The 12,047-nt window shown below is 36.8% G+C and overlaps 1 protein-coding gene across 7 annotated transcripts in view; it reads right to left on the reverse strand.

Moving 5' to 3' along the window:
* Positions 1-12,047, reverse strand: part of ARID1B (AT-rich interaction domain 1B) — a 324,330-nt gene that overhangs the window by 257,865 nt on the left and 54,418 nt on the right. The window lies entirely within an intron of this gene.

Genomic DNA, 12,047 nt, shown 5'->3' on the forward strand with positions numbered 1-12,047 from the left:
AGGACATAAGGGAAGGGGGTGGCTCCATCAGTTTCCTACAGAAACCCAGCTGCCAAACTGGATGTGCCAAAGGGGAATTTTAGGGAATTTTAAAGAGATAACCTCTGCTGAGACTGCAATGTCAGCTTTGTAACCTCATGACTGGAACATGTGCAGTGAATGCTGGATTGAAAAAGCTGTGCTATGGGAGTTAGAAGAAAGAAAAGGAGAAAACAGGAACAGCACGAACTGGGATTATTACTCTGTGATGAGAAGAGGACTGAAGCTAAAAAACACTGCTAGTTCACTGTGAAAAAATACATCTATAGAGTAAGCTCACTTTGATTTGAGTATTTATTGATAACCTTTGTGCACTTTCCTTCTCCCAGCCCTAATATGGTCTCTGCATTTTATGCTGATTCTGTTGTTCCATTTAGCAGGTCACTTGCAGCATATTTTAAACAACACATGGACCCAAACTGACCTCTGGTTTAAATGTTCAGCACAGAAATTACGGGGTAGGGGTTGAGCAGGGAATAGGAATGGGAGAAGAACAGGAGCACTGCCAATTAAAGGCAAATAATAAATAAATTTTTAAAAAATGAAATCAGTGGCGCTTTTTTGATCTAATCCTTCAGCTTCTACTCAGCTTTTCTTGCATGTTGAGACAAAACTAAACTAAATCCCCTTACTTCAAATTATCTTTTTTTTTTCATTTATTTTACAGGAAATAGATAAAGAACTATGTCATGTATTGCTATTTACTCATTGAGATCTGAATGTTTGAAGAAATTTAGTATGCTAAAGAAGCTGTAAAACATTTGTGATTCTAAACAAAGATCAACATTCAAAATGGTAAGGACAGCCAAAAAACCCACACAAATAGAGCAGCCACAAATACCTTCAAAGGTCTATAAATATGTATTAGCAACTCTTACTTTAGGATTAAAAAGGTGAAATTAGTGATTTGCACTCAGACAAGTAAATTTCTATACTAATTTACAGAAAGGGAAGTCTCTTATGGGTAGGACCCCGTTACAAAACACTTCTGATGTCCACCTGTTTTCTTCTGCTCTTCACATATAGCAGTGTGCTTGAGAACCATCCCTTTTACTACATTTAAAATAGATGAGAAAAGATGATGTCATCACATTTCACCTAGAAGAGAAGCAGTAATAAATATCCTTTTGCAGTGAAAGCAGGAATGCTTTATGACAAAATATACCAGCTCTTTAAAAAGAAACATTTCAAAGTAACAGGAATGTTAGAAAGGTAAAATAAATTAATAGCCTATGTTGTTAAAAACTATCTACAAATCTTTATAATCCAATTCTCTCAACAGCTTCGATACATGGTGAATGTCATTAAATTATCAATCTAAGAGAAAATCTGTCTTCAAACTTGAAGATATATATCCCATTTAGCCTAATATTTGGGAGTTTTAGAAAATATGTTTTTCACATTTTGGGTTAGTGACGGGGTTTAGGGAGTGTTGCCTTATTTTCTTTTAAGGGAAACTGTCAACTGAGAACCCTTAAAAAAACCAGCTACAACATCACACCATAAGGCATACACTAATAAATGCTATCTTTAACTAAATGTTAGTCTGCTTCACTAGTGTTTGTTCTTCTTTCTGGGCAGCACTTCATTGAGGATCTGCTCCCTTGAGGAAACATAAGCTGCTTCAGTGCAGTGTATCTCAACATCTCTGCAGAAGAAAAGGCACATAATCAAATAATTAGCAACCAGTGTAACCATTCTGTGCATCAGAAACAAAAACCTAGACAAGCACCTCTCTTAAAAAACATTGCCTCCTCTGTTGCCTCTAACTGATCTGAAAAAATTATTATTTCATCTTCAAGTAAAAAAGAAAACAACTTGTTACACTGCAAGTGGCTTTTCCATTGCCTTTCAGCAAGAAAAGCTTTGCCAAGTCGGAAGATTTTTGCTCTCTCAGAAAAAAAGTATTTCTATGATGTATTGTAAATCTTTACCTCCCTCAATTGGGAGGTAGGTTTTTATGCCTTTCAAAATTTATTATGTCTGCTCGACTGTGCTTTCCTAAAGATCCCTTTCAGCTTCTCTTCCAACTAGCAAGTGAAAATTCTCTCAAGTGCAGTAATGTAAAAGGAGTAGGAAAGAAATTCAGGACATGAACAGGGCAGACACACAATGAAGTGCAGTGCTTTGCACAGCCCTACAAAGCATATTATGGCTCAATTCATGGAATACCCAAATTCAAAGTACTTGCTCTATGGGTCTTATAATTTATTTAATTTGATACTATAAATAAAATCATGAAGTTAGTCCCAGCTGAAATGCTCACATTTCCGAAGAAACACTACAAACTCAGCAGAATCTTGAGCCTCTTCTATACATCTTTTCTAACCACATCCTATTTATTTCCATTATGTGTGATTCAGGTTCCAACTCTACAAACTACTATGCAACTTAAAATTTTAATTGTAAGAGTAGTGCCACTGAGCTTAACAGGGCCAATGCCACTAAGGCAACCAGTGACGCACACATCAATCTATTGAGCTGAGGGATTTCTACCCCAAATTCCCTGGGGCAAGGAATATGGCTTTTCCTACATTTCACAAAGCAGCACATAATTTTTGATGGAAAGCAGGAAAGAAAGATTTCAGTTTTAAAATTTTCCTGTTACCAGCAAGCCCAAAGAAAAGAGCAGAGAGCCCAGAAAAAGCTTTTCAATATGTCTGATTAAAAGGATCTCCACAATGTTCCATCCCATGATGGTAGTCAGGAAAGGTTCCTATCACATATAAGATGTGATAAAAGAAAGTTGTGATTAACTGGAAAACTAATCAGGAATCAACTCTTCCTGCTGCCATTCTTAGTAATCTTTTTCTAGTTTTGTCTAAAGCAAAAGACTATACTACTATTAAAAAACCCAACACAAAACCAAAACCAGTTTCAACCTCGACTACATTTTTCCTGCTGTTAAGCTAATTCAGTAAGTAAAAAAGGGGGGGAAAAAATCACACACAGATGCACTACCAAATTTACCATCAGAGAAACAGGCAATCATTAGCCTAGCAATGACTCTTTCTCTGATATTTCAGTACATATAAACTGCATTAGATATTCAACACTCTTTGTTCAATAGCAAATTCAGCCCTCATGTGCACAAAGTGCAGTAAATTCTCTCATAATTATAAGAGTGCAGGACAACCTTGATAATTTTAATTACTGGGAAGTTTGTCTTGGGTTTCTAAATATCATCAGTAACAAGGTAAATAAAGACACACAGAAATGGAAGCCAAGGCTGTTTTAACAAAACTGTATCTTACTAATACATTAGAATTGCAGGGTTTGGTTTCGTGACCAAGTACGAGCAAGTGTATTTCACTGACTTTTGTAAGATGAATTGATTATTACCATGACATTTCAACCACACACAAAAGAGAAAGGTGACACTACAGGAGAAATGTGCTATCAGTTCAGCAGCAGTGATTTACAGAAAGAGCTTTTCAAGTTTATACTAACAGGGTTATTTCATGAGCTGAAAATAGTTTTATTCCCTTATGTCAAATAACATTTATGTATCTGTAATGTGCACCATACCATAAAAAGGGAGACATGAAGAAAAACATGACTTTACAGACATGACTACCATCACACAGTATTGCTTTATAAATAATGCTGAAGTAAACACAATCTGCATATAAATAACATTTCTTATATTGACTGTTAAATATATTGACAGAACCAAACAGCAGCAAAATGTTGCTTATGGTAAAAATCTCTGCTTTTATTTTAAAGATATAAACAAAACATTTATTTTTGTAACCTTCAAACCAAGCAGCTGTCTTTTGATTTTGTCTGTGAAGAGCACGTATCTACAAATAAAGGAAGAGAAAAAAATCCCCAACATGATAGAGGAAAAAAAGACACAAGTGAGGTTTCACACTATTGACAAGGCTTATAATCCAGAAAAATCAGTTGTGTTAGCCAAGGCACGGCAACATAGCATTTAGGCACATAGAAGAGAAATGCTTGTAAATTCCACGGGTCCAATGAGCAGAGACACAGTTTTCATAATTTTATCATTGTGCTCCACGGCTGAGCGCCTGTCAGGCCAATGGCAAGGCACAGGTTCCCATTTGAATGACATATGGGTTCACCCAACCAGAGAGATGTTAGAGCATTAAATACCACAAACAGACAGGACAAGAATACAAAAAGCCAAATTAGCGCCTGTGCGATGGCGCGCTCAGGCAGGGACCTGCCTGCTCCAGCCCAGCACCTCTGCCAGGTCCCCAGCACCGGGAAAACCAAGTCCTCCAGGTAACAGTCTCTCACCTCATAAAACTCAAAGACACGCTGAAAAATTATACTTCTAAGTGTGGCGGGAAAAAAAGAAAATGTGTATTTTTAAAACACTGGGAAATGTAGACTTAAGACATGTGGGGAGTGAAAAGGGAGCAGGAATTATTCTTTCCCACAGTATTTCTAAAAAAGTGCCATGGAAAATACATTTTACCTTTGTGAAAAGCTGTTCTTCAGACAGAAGTGTTTAACATGTTATATAAACATGTTATGCAGTGAAATGTAAAACACAGGGGGATTTTCATCACATTTATTGCATTTGTTAGCCAAAACATAGTAGTCTTGTAATCACTGCCACTGCTGTAGTAAAACACTTCAGTAATATTAACGAAAAAGTGCTTTCAGACAGGCCTGTCGAAGGGGAAAGAGATTATATTTGAACAACTTGGACCTAAACAAAACAACAAACCAAATAAAACCCCCAAAGAACTGCAGATGAGCATGCAAAAAGAGATCATGGGGCTGATTTCAACTAGCAATTCACCATGCCTTGAAATTTTCTTTTATGAAAAAACCAAACCCAAGTCACATAAATTACTGAACACTGCCTAGGACAGAGGTGTCCTCGCTCTCTACAATGTGATGGAGCAACACATGAACCACACAACACCACCAGGCCACAGGAGAGGTTCACACTTCAGGGCATTCAGTGGAGGAGGAACTGATGGAGAAATTGCATTAGCAATTTTCAGTCCAAGTCAAGTTGTTCACCATGATGGCATATAATGAGCACCGGCTTGGCACAGCAGTATTTGCAAAGGCAAAGGCAGAGAACCAGCTTTACTCAGGCTGCCTAAGAGACCCTGCCTGTACACAGGCAACTTCTCAGGTGAGGAGGAGTGGGCACCTTCACCCCTGCCCCTCACCCTGCACCCACAGCTGCAGCCTCCCCACAGCTCAGAACAACTCAGGGAAGTGGTAGAGATGGTGCCTTCCGCCGACTTAAAGGGAGTTTTTCTTCTCAGTCTTTCTGTGCTCTATTTTCACTCTGCAGATCTCTCTAGACATGGTCTCTTTAGATTTACTTTATAATACCAGAATTCTCTTCTGTTTGTACTGTGTTTTTCCTCCTCTATTCGTTTTACCCTTTCAGTGCTAATGCTATCTATCATCGATGCAGAAGACTTGGGAGACTTCACTAAGTTCTGCAACATTTCCATCAATGAACCAAAAGGACCAGGAGGGAGGATTATCTTCAGGCATACATTCAAAACAGCTGCTTAGGATCAAGGGTACTGATTGATTAATTACTGCAGCTCAGAAGTCACTGACAGTCTCTTTCTGACCAAGAGGAAAACCATTGCTGCAAGAGCAGCAATTCATAATAATCCTTATTAGAAGTTATTTAAACGCACACTGTTTATGCTTTAAGTGGTTGAATTTGTACTTTACTGGCAAAAAGAAATACTTTTTAGGACACTAGTGAATTGTTAGGGAAAGCAACAAAGCCATTTCTTTCCTTAAGACTTCCAGCATCACATCACCATCTCCTACAGTATCTCCACATGCTTCACACGGCAGATGCCAGAAAACTGTTTACAGGTTAAACTTTGCCCCAAAGTTTATCCCAGAATTTTATCTTTTTACTACTGATGGGTTTTTTTTTGCCTGAGAACTACACATTCCAGTGTAACTTTCAACTGAGCACATCCAACTAGTATCCTACTATCTTCTTTATTTTTTTGTAGTTAATTACTAAGAACTTATTCCAGGACTATAGACATCAAAATACTGAAAGAACCCTGACTGACTCAGGAAAAACTCCAAATTCAGTTAAATATCTCCCTAATTGTTCCCCATATAAGCAAACTCTATGCCACCTGAAAATATAAGATGAAGAGGAAATGAATCAAACACTATAATAATCCTTAGTTATTCTAACATCTAACAGTAGAAAACTGTTTCAAAGCTCCCATACATACACAAAACAGTGCTGGCAAAACACAAGAAAAGTAGATATGAAGCAGAATTGTCAGTGATGTCCTCCTTAAAGTACTATCTTCGAGAACGACTCTCATACCCTCTAGGCTAATCCATTCCCATGCTCTGTGGTGGAAGATGATACTCATATTAAAAGATCCATCAAAGCCCGCCCTACCTTAGACAAGGAAAAAGAAATCAGCACAGCTAATGGGAGAGAAATCTTCTGAGCCGTAGGCAGAGCATCTCCCCCCTGCCATTATCTCTCCCCACCCTACCATGCTGAGGGAAGTTGGCAAACTGAGACAGAATTCCCAATTCAAAAAAGCAAGAGCTTTCAAAAATGCTTAAGAAAGGGGAGAGTAAGGCTGAAGATTAATAGGATCTTCAGAGCTCAGCAAAGTGCAGGACAGAGGGAGAAATATAAAACTGATGTCTGTGACGTTTCAAAATAAAAGAAATGTGAAAACCACTTTTTTCTTAGAAGTTGAAATTTTTAGTTATAAGGATGAATATTTCAGTGTCTGATATGGAGATGTGAAAACTCCTGAGGGTTAGTTTAGGATGTTTTGTTGTTTTGTTTTAAATAAAATACAGTACACTAAAGTATGGTGGAAATTATTAAAAGTGGTTTTTAACCAGGATGTTTTCAACTCAGAATGAAAGCATTATTAAACAAACACACAGAAAAAGAAAAAAAGTCTGTCAAAACAGAAGACTAAAGAAAGTTACAAAATCTGAATATTTAGCTTTGACTATAACTGCCAAGAACATACAAGTTATAACTTACAACTGGAAAAAAAAAGTCAATTAAAAGAAAAACAGTATTCAGGGTGGCTGAATACTGTTTTCAGCCACCCTGAATACTGTTTGGGGGAGAAACAAAAATTTTCAATTCCTATCAAGTATTTCTTTTGAAACCGATTTTCTTTTGAGGACACGTTAACTATGACAAAAATTCATCACCCAGTAGAAAACTACACTTGCCACATTTTCCAGCAGTTACAGGTAGCCAAGCAAACACACTGCAGTACACCATCCTATTTTGGTAACATGGAAATTAATAAGCACTTAATACAGATAAAATTTATATGGACTTAAAACAGACTTAGAACAAAGATAAGCATACTGAGTTAAAAGTAATACATTGTGTTATAGTCAGCTTAATGTAGTGCTCATGTAAACCTGTAGGCAGACACAGACTGAGTCACAATGGAATATGACTTTCTTGGAGGCTAAGGTAATTTTAACATGAAAAATGCTGTACCCATCTACAGAGCTGAAGGACACCAACAGGTCTTTTCTAACTCCATTTCTCTGGAACACAGGCAACTTGACACCAATAAAATGAACAAATAATTCTCATAAAATTAATGAAAATAGAGTTATGATATTAAATCTACTGGTACCCTCTTTTAAAATTGCTCTGAAACCAAAAGCATCAAAGAACTGAACAACACTGATGAACATATTTTCAGCTCAGAAAATAACATAGGCTTGATGGTCAATGCTTGGGCTGCAACAGCTCAGGGGTTTTTCAAAGCTGAGATTCCAGTTGAATCCCACACTCCAAGGGCAATGAGCTATTGCTTCTCCCTCCCAGGTGCAGCAAAGCCCTTGCATGAATATCACCTGAACTCCCAACCAAACAAGGCTACAGTAAATAAATTTGGCTCATTGAACACTTACCAATGTGAACTTCAAACAGGAGATACAGGAGACTTTCTTTTTAAGTTTCAAGGACAGTATCCAACTGTTTGCACCCATTCCACCCCCAACCCAAGTTGTGTAATGGATGGAAATGGCAAGAGCTCCACCACCACTGTGAGCACCTGTAAGAATGAACAGCTGTCCAAACCTTTCATCTAACTGAAAGACACAAAAAAAGTCATGCCTAAATTCATTCCCTCTTCAGTGCTTTTTCAACTGATGACCAAGCAGTACTAAACAGAGCGACAAAAAGACAACGATGGGAGAGGGTACGGACAGAGGGAAGCGCATTAACAAGGCAATGATGCCCATCCTTCAAACGTATTTTTTTCCAAGCAGTTATAAAGCTGTTTCTAGATTTAGGCTATACTCAGAAAAATACTCTGTATTTCTGCTGTCAGAGCCAATGAGATAAACAAGAAAGTCCTGCAGGAAGATAGGTAAGTCTCAGGCAATCACCCAGATGGACGAAGGTTTCAAGTATTAAGATGTAAAACTGCACTGAAAATACAGGCTAGGCAGAAAGCTAATGATGGTTTGATAAACCTTATTAAAAACCCCACATGGATAGATGGCAGTCAGTGCCTATTATTGCAAGGCTTGGATGGGATTACTTTAATTAATGTTCTACCTAAACTCTTACTTCAAGAGCTACTAATTACCATTAAGAACTACCAGCTATATCTGCAGATTAAACATTTCTCCCCACCCCAAAGACCCAATTTTAGAAGCTGCTTCTACGACAAATTATTTGTTATATTGTTTATGGTGCCATAGAAACCTCTACATACTTTTAAATTTCTGGTAAGATCCTTTGATGTAAGTCCTTAAAAAAACTTGTTGAACAGATACTCACAAACAAATGCCTCTTTAAGTCTATGCTGAAAGAGTGTGAAAAAATGTCAATATACTTCATAACTTTAAAGCAAAATTAGAGGACTCCCAGTATTTGATGCAATCTTCATATTGACTTAAATCCTGTAGCTTTCTCTTTCTTTCTAAATGCACATACAAATAGAGAAATAGGAAAGACCTTGTCTTGAAGATGCAATTTTTTGTAGATTGATGTATTCTCTTTTAAAGGGATATAATTTTACAATCCCTCACAGGTGAGATAGTGGGTTTAATATCTAAAGGAAAGTACATATTTGTCTTTATGTCAATCTGCATGAAAGAAAAATCACTGGTAAAGTAGCAATAAAATACATGCACTGCAAGGATCCATCTACATTCCTATTTTGTGGCTCAGATTTGACATATTATTTGCCATACTCAGAAATGTAGTATTTCTGTATGCACACACATTAATCTTGACAAAAAGATCTTATTTCAGTCATGCTGATCCTATTTTAAAATTTATTTAATACTCAGCTATAAAAGGCAAATACTATTTTATAATTGAAAAGGACATCACAGTTGAAAAATATCCCTGATTGAAAACACTATCTGAGCAGTTAAAAGAAAAATTCTACTGTCTTCCCTTTAAAAATCAATAGAAGAAGACAGCTATGTACAGATTTGGAGAAACTAATAAACAAATTGCAAGAACAAAAGCCTTACCAGTTTCACACACACATACACACAAAAACTCAATCATATTTTTCCCCACAGTATTGTGAATTTAATAGAAACTCTGCTGTATACATATATGAGATGCTGTAATTAAGAATTTTTGTATCTCTTTATAGATATCCACAAATTTCAGTAAGCAATTATATAGGCTTACAGTTTGAAAAAAGTGAATTAAAAAAGGAACAATTCTAGTAGAGAATATCTTTGAAAAAGAAAGTTAGTCTATTCTCCTGCAAGACAGAACCTCCCTTTATATTTCTCAAAAAATATGTAAAACTGCATGAGAGCATAATGGTCTTAGTATAGCCAAAACAATAGCTTTGTACAAGTAAGAAAACACAAAGAACAAAAAATAAATGTAAAACCAATCAAACTCTGTACAGCAATTATGATTTAAAAGTGACTATTAGCAGAGCTACAATACTTCAGACAAAATTTTTAACATTTGCTTTCTCCATCTGTCTTTTTTAAAGACTTATTTCAGCAGTGAGTCAGATTTTGGACAACATTTGATGTGGTGCCATTTAAAAAGTAAGAGAAATAAGAAGGAGATTTTATGAAATAAATTCTGTCAAAATCCAAGGCAAATCTGGAATACGACAAAAATTTCATGTCAAATAACAGTCTGCCTGATGTTTAGATTGCTAAGATTATTTAGGAAATGTGAAGAAAAAAGTAAGCTTTCCAAGCAGTCTTAAGGAACTCAGATTCCTGTGTATGTAACGTATTAGAAGAAAATAGATACATGAATTTAATTAAAAGATTCTGTGTTTGCCTATTGCTGTTATACACAGAGGAGCAATCATATGCTGGTAGCAGATCCATGTCACTAGAGTGACTTCTGCAATTTTTCTTTTCCATGTACAAAAGCAACTACACATCTATGGAGGCAGCAGCAAGAGGGCCAGCTATCACAGTCTTTTATTCTTGTAATTCACCTTTGCTACCAGTGTTGTACAGGTTCTTCTCTATCAGAACTAAGGAGAACAAAAACCATTTCAAACAGCTGGATGGAGCAGACAGCATTTTGATGAGTGGATCTCTGGCATGGAGAATAAGTTCATAAAGTAAGAGTGCATTGACAGCACATTTCTTTTAAAAAAACGATCAAAAAATTTACTAGCCCATTAGAAGTGCCAGCCTAAATGTTTTTGTATCATCCTTCTGAATAAATGAGAAGTTAGAGAAGTCAGACAAAGCTTCTTGAAAAAACTCTGTTCTGTAAAACTAGGAGAAAATAATGGAAACTTATCAATTCCTTTTAAACATTTATTAGGTCCAGAATGGGACTGTTGCACAGAAGAGCACAAAAGCATTGCCACACAGTTTTGGCAGACCCAGTTGCAGCCAAAAAGGTGCCTTTCTCAATGACATGAGCCTTAATTACCCAATTATGTCTTATTTTTAAGTTATTCTGACTGTGGCAATGGAACAAAACAAGTTGATCTAACTGCCAAGTGCCAGAAATTCACCTCCTCTCCATTCTCCCAGCACATGCTCCCAAGTTTTTTTTTTGCATGGCTTTGGCACCAGCCTAGCCATGAGCCAAGCCATTTTAGTGCACTGAACCTGGAGAAAACTAAGGCTTCTCCCTTCCTTCCCAACAAAAAAGACCCCAAAAGTCTCCCACCCATTCAGCAAAACACTGCTAAGCCCACGAAAATGAGGAACGAACTGGACTGCCCCAAGGGAAAGCAGGAGATCCAGCTGGAATCAATGGGCTGCAAGAAATAGAAAGGCATCCAAAACTAAGGAAACTGTTTCCCACAGTTGCCCAAGTCTGACTCAGATTTGTAACACCAGCTAAGTGCCATGTAACAGCAATGTGATTGATGCAGACTGTATTTTGCATCATGCAAAGCAGAAAAAGCGTAAGAGAATCTCAGAAGCGTAAAAAAATCACTCCAACATGGAAGACATTAAATACATACATACACATCTACACTTAACAACACAGACATCCTTACTGAATTTTGTTAGTAATTAGCCCTTCATCTGAAAATGCTTAAGTAATTCACAATGATGCATAAAATATATCAGTGAAGCTGACAGATATTATTACCTCAGTAGGGGCTGCATATTAAACCTTGCGTTCAAATCTATGGCAGAGTAATGAAGCCCACCACCTACTCTCAACTCTTTGAAACAAACTTTCCCTATATGGAATGACATTTTGCCTGTTTATCATTTCCTACCAATTTAGTTTGCTAAGTATTTTTTCCCAATTCCTTTCTTCCAAATACGTTGTAACATGTCTGGCATGCTGTAGTTTTTTAAGCACTTGGGTAGTCAATGCACATATATAATCCTGTTTTCAAAGTCATAACATGCCTTGAGGGATGTGAAAGGTGTTAGGAAAAATAAATAAGGCAGGAAGAGTCTTTGGTTCAGCCAACCAGCCTGAAGTTACATTTTTCTAAGTCTTGTATGTGTTCTTAGCCACTTTTAAGTATGTGTTAAAAGCATAGAAACAATAAAGAATTTGTAGTTCTTCAGTGAGCCATGAAAACCTC

Source organism: Zonotrichia albicollis, chromosome 3, assembly GCF_047830755.1.
Source record: "Zonotrichia albicollis isolate bZonAlb1 chromosome 3, bZonAlb1.hap1, whole genome shotgun sequence".
Lineage (NCBI taxonomy): Eukaryota > Metazoa > Chordata > Aves > Passeriformes > Passerellidae > Zonotrichia > Zonotrichia albicollis.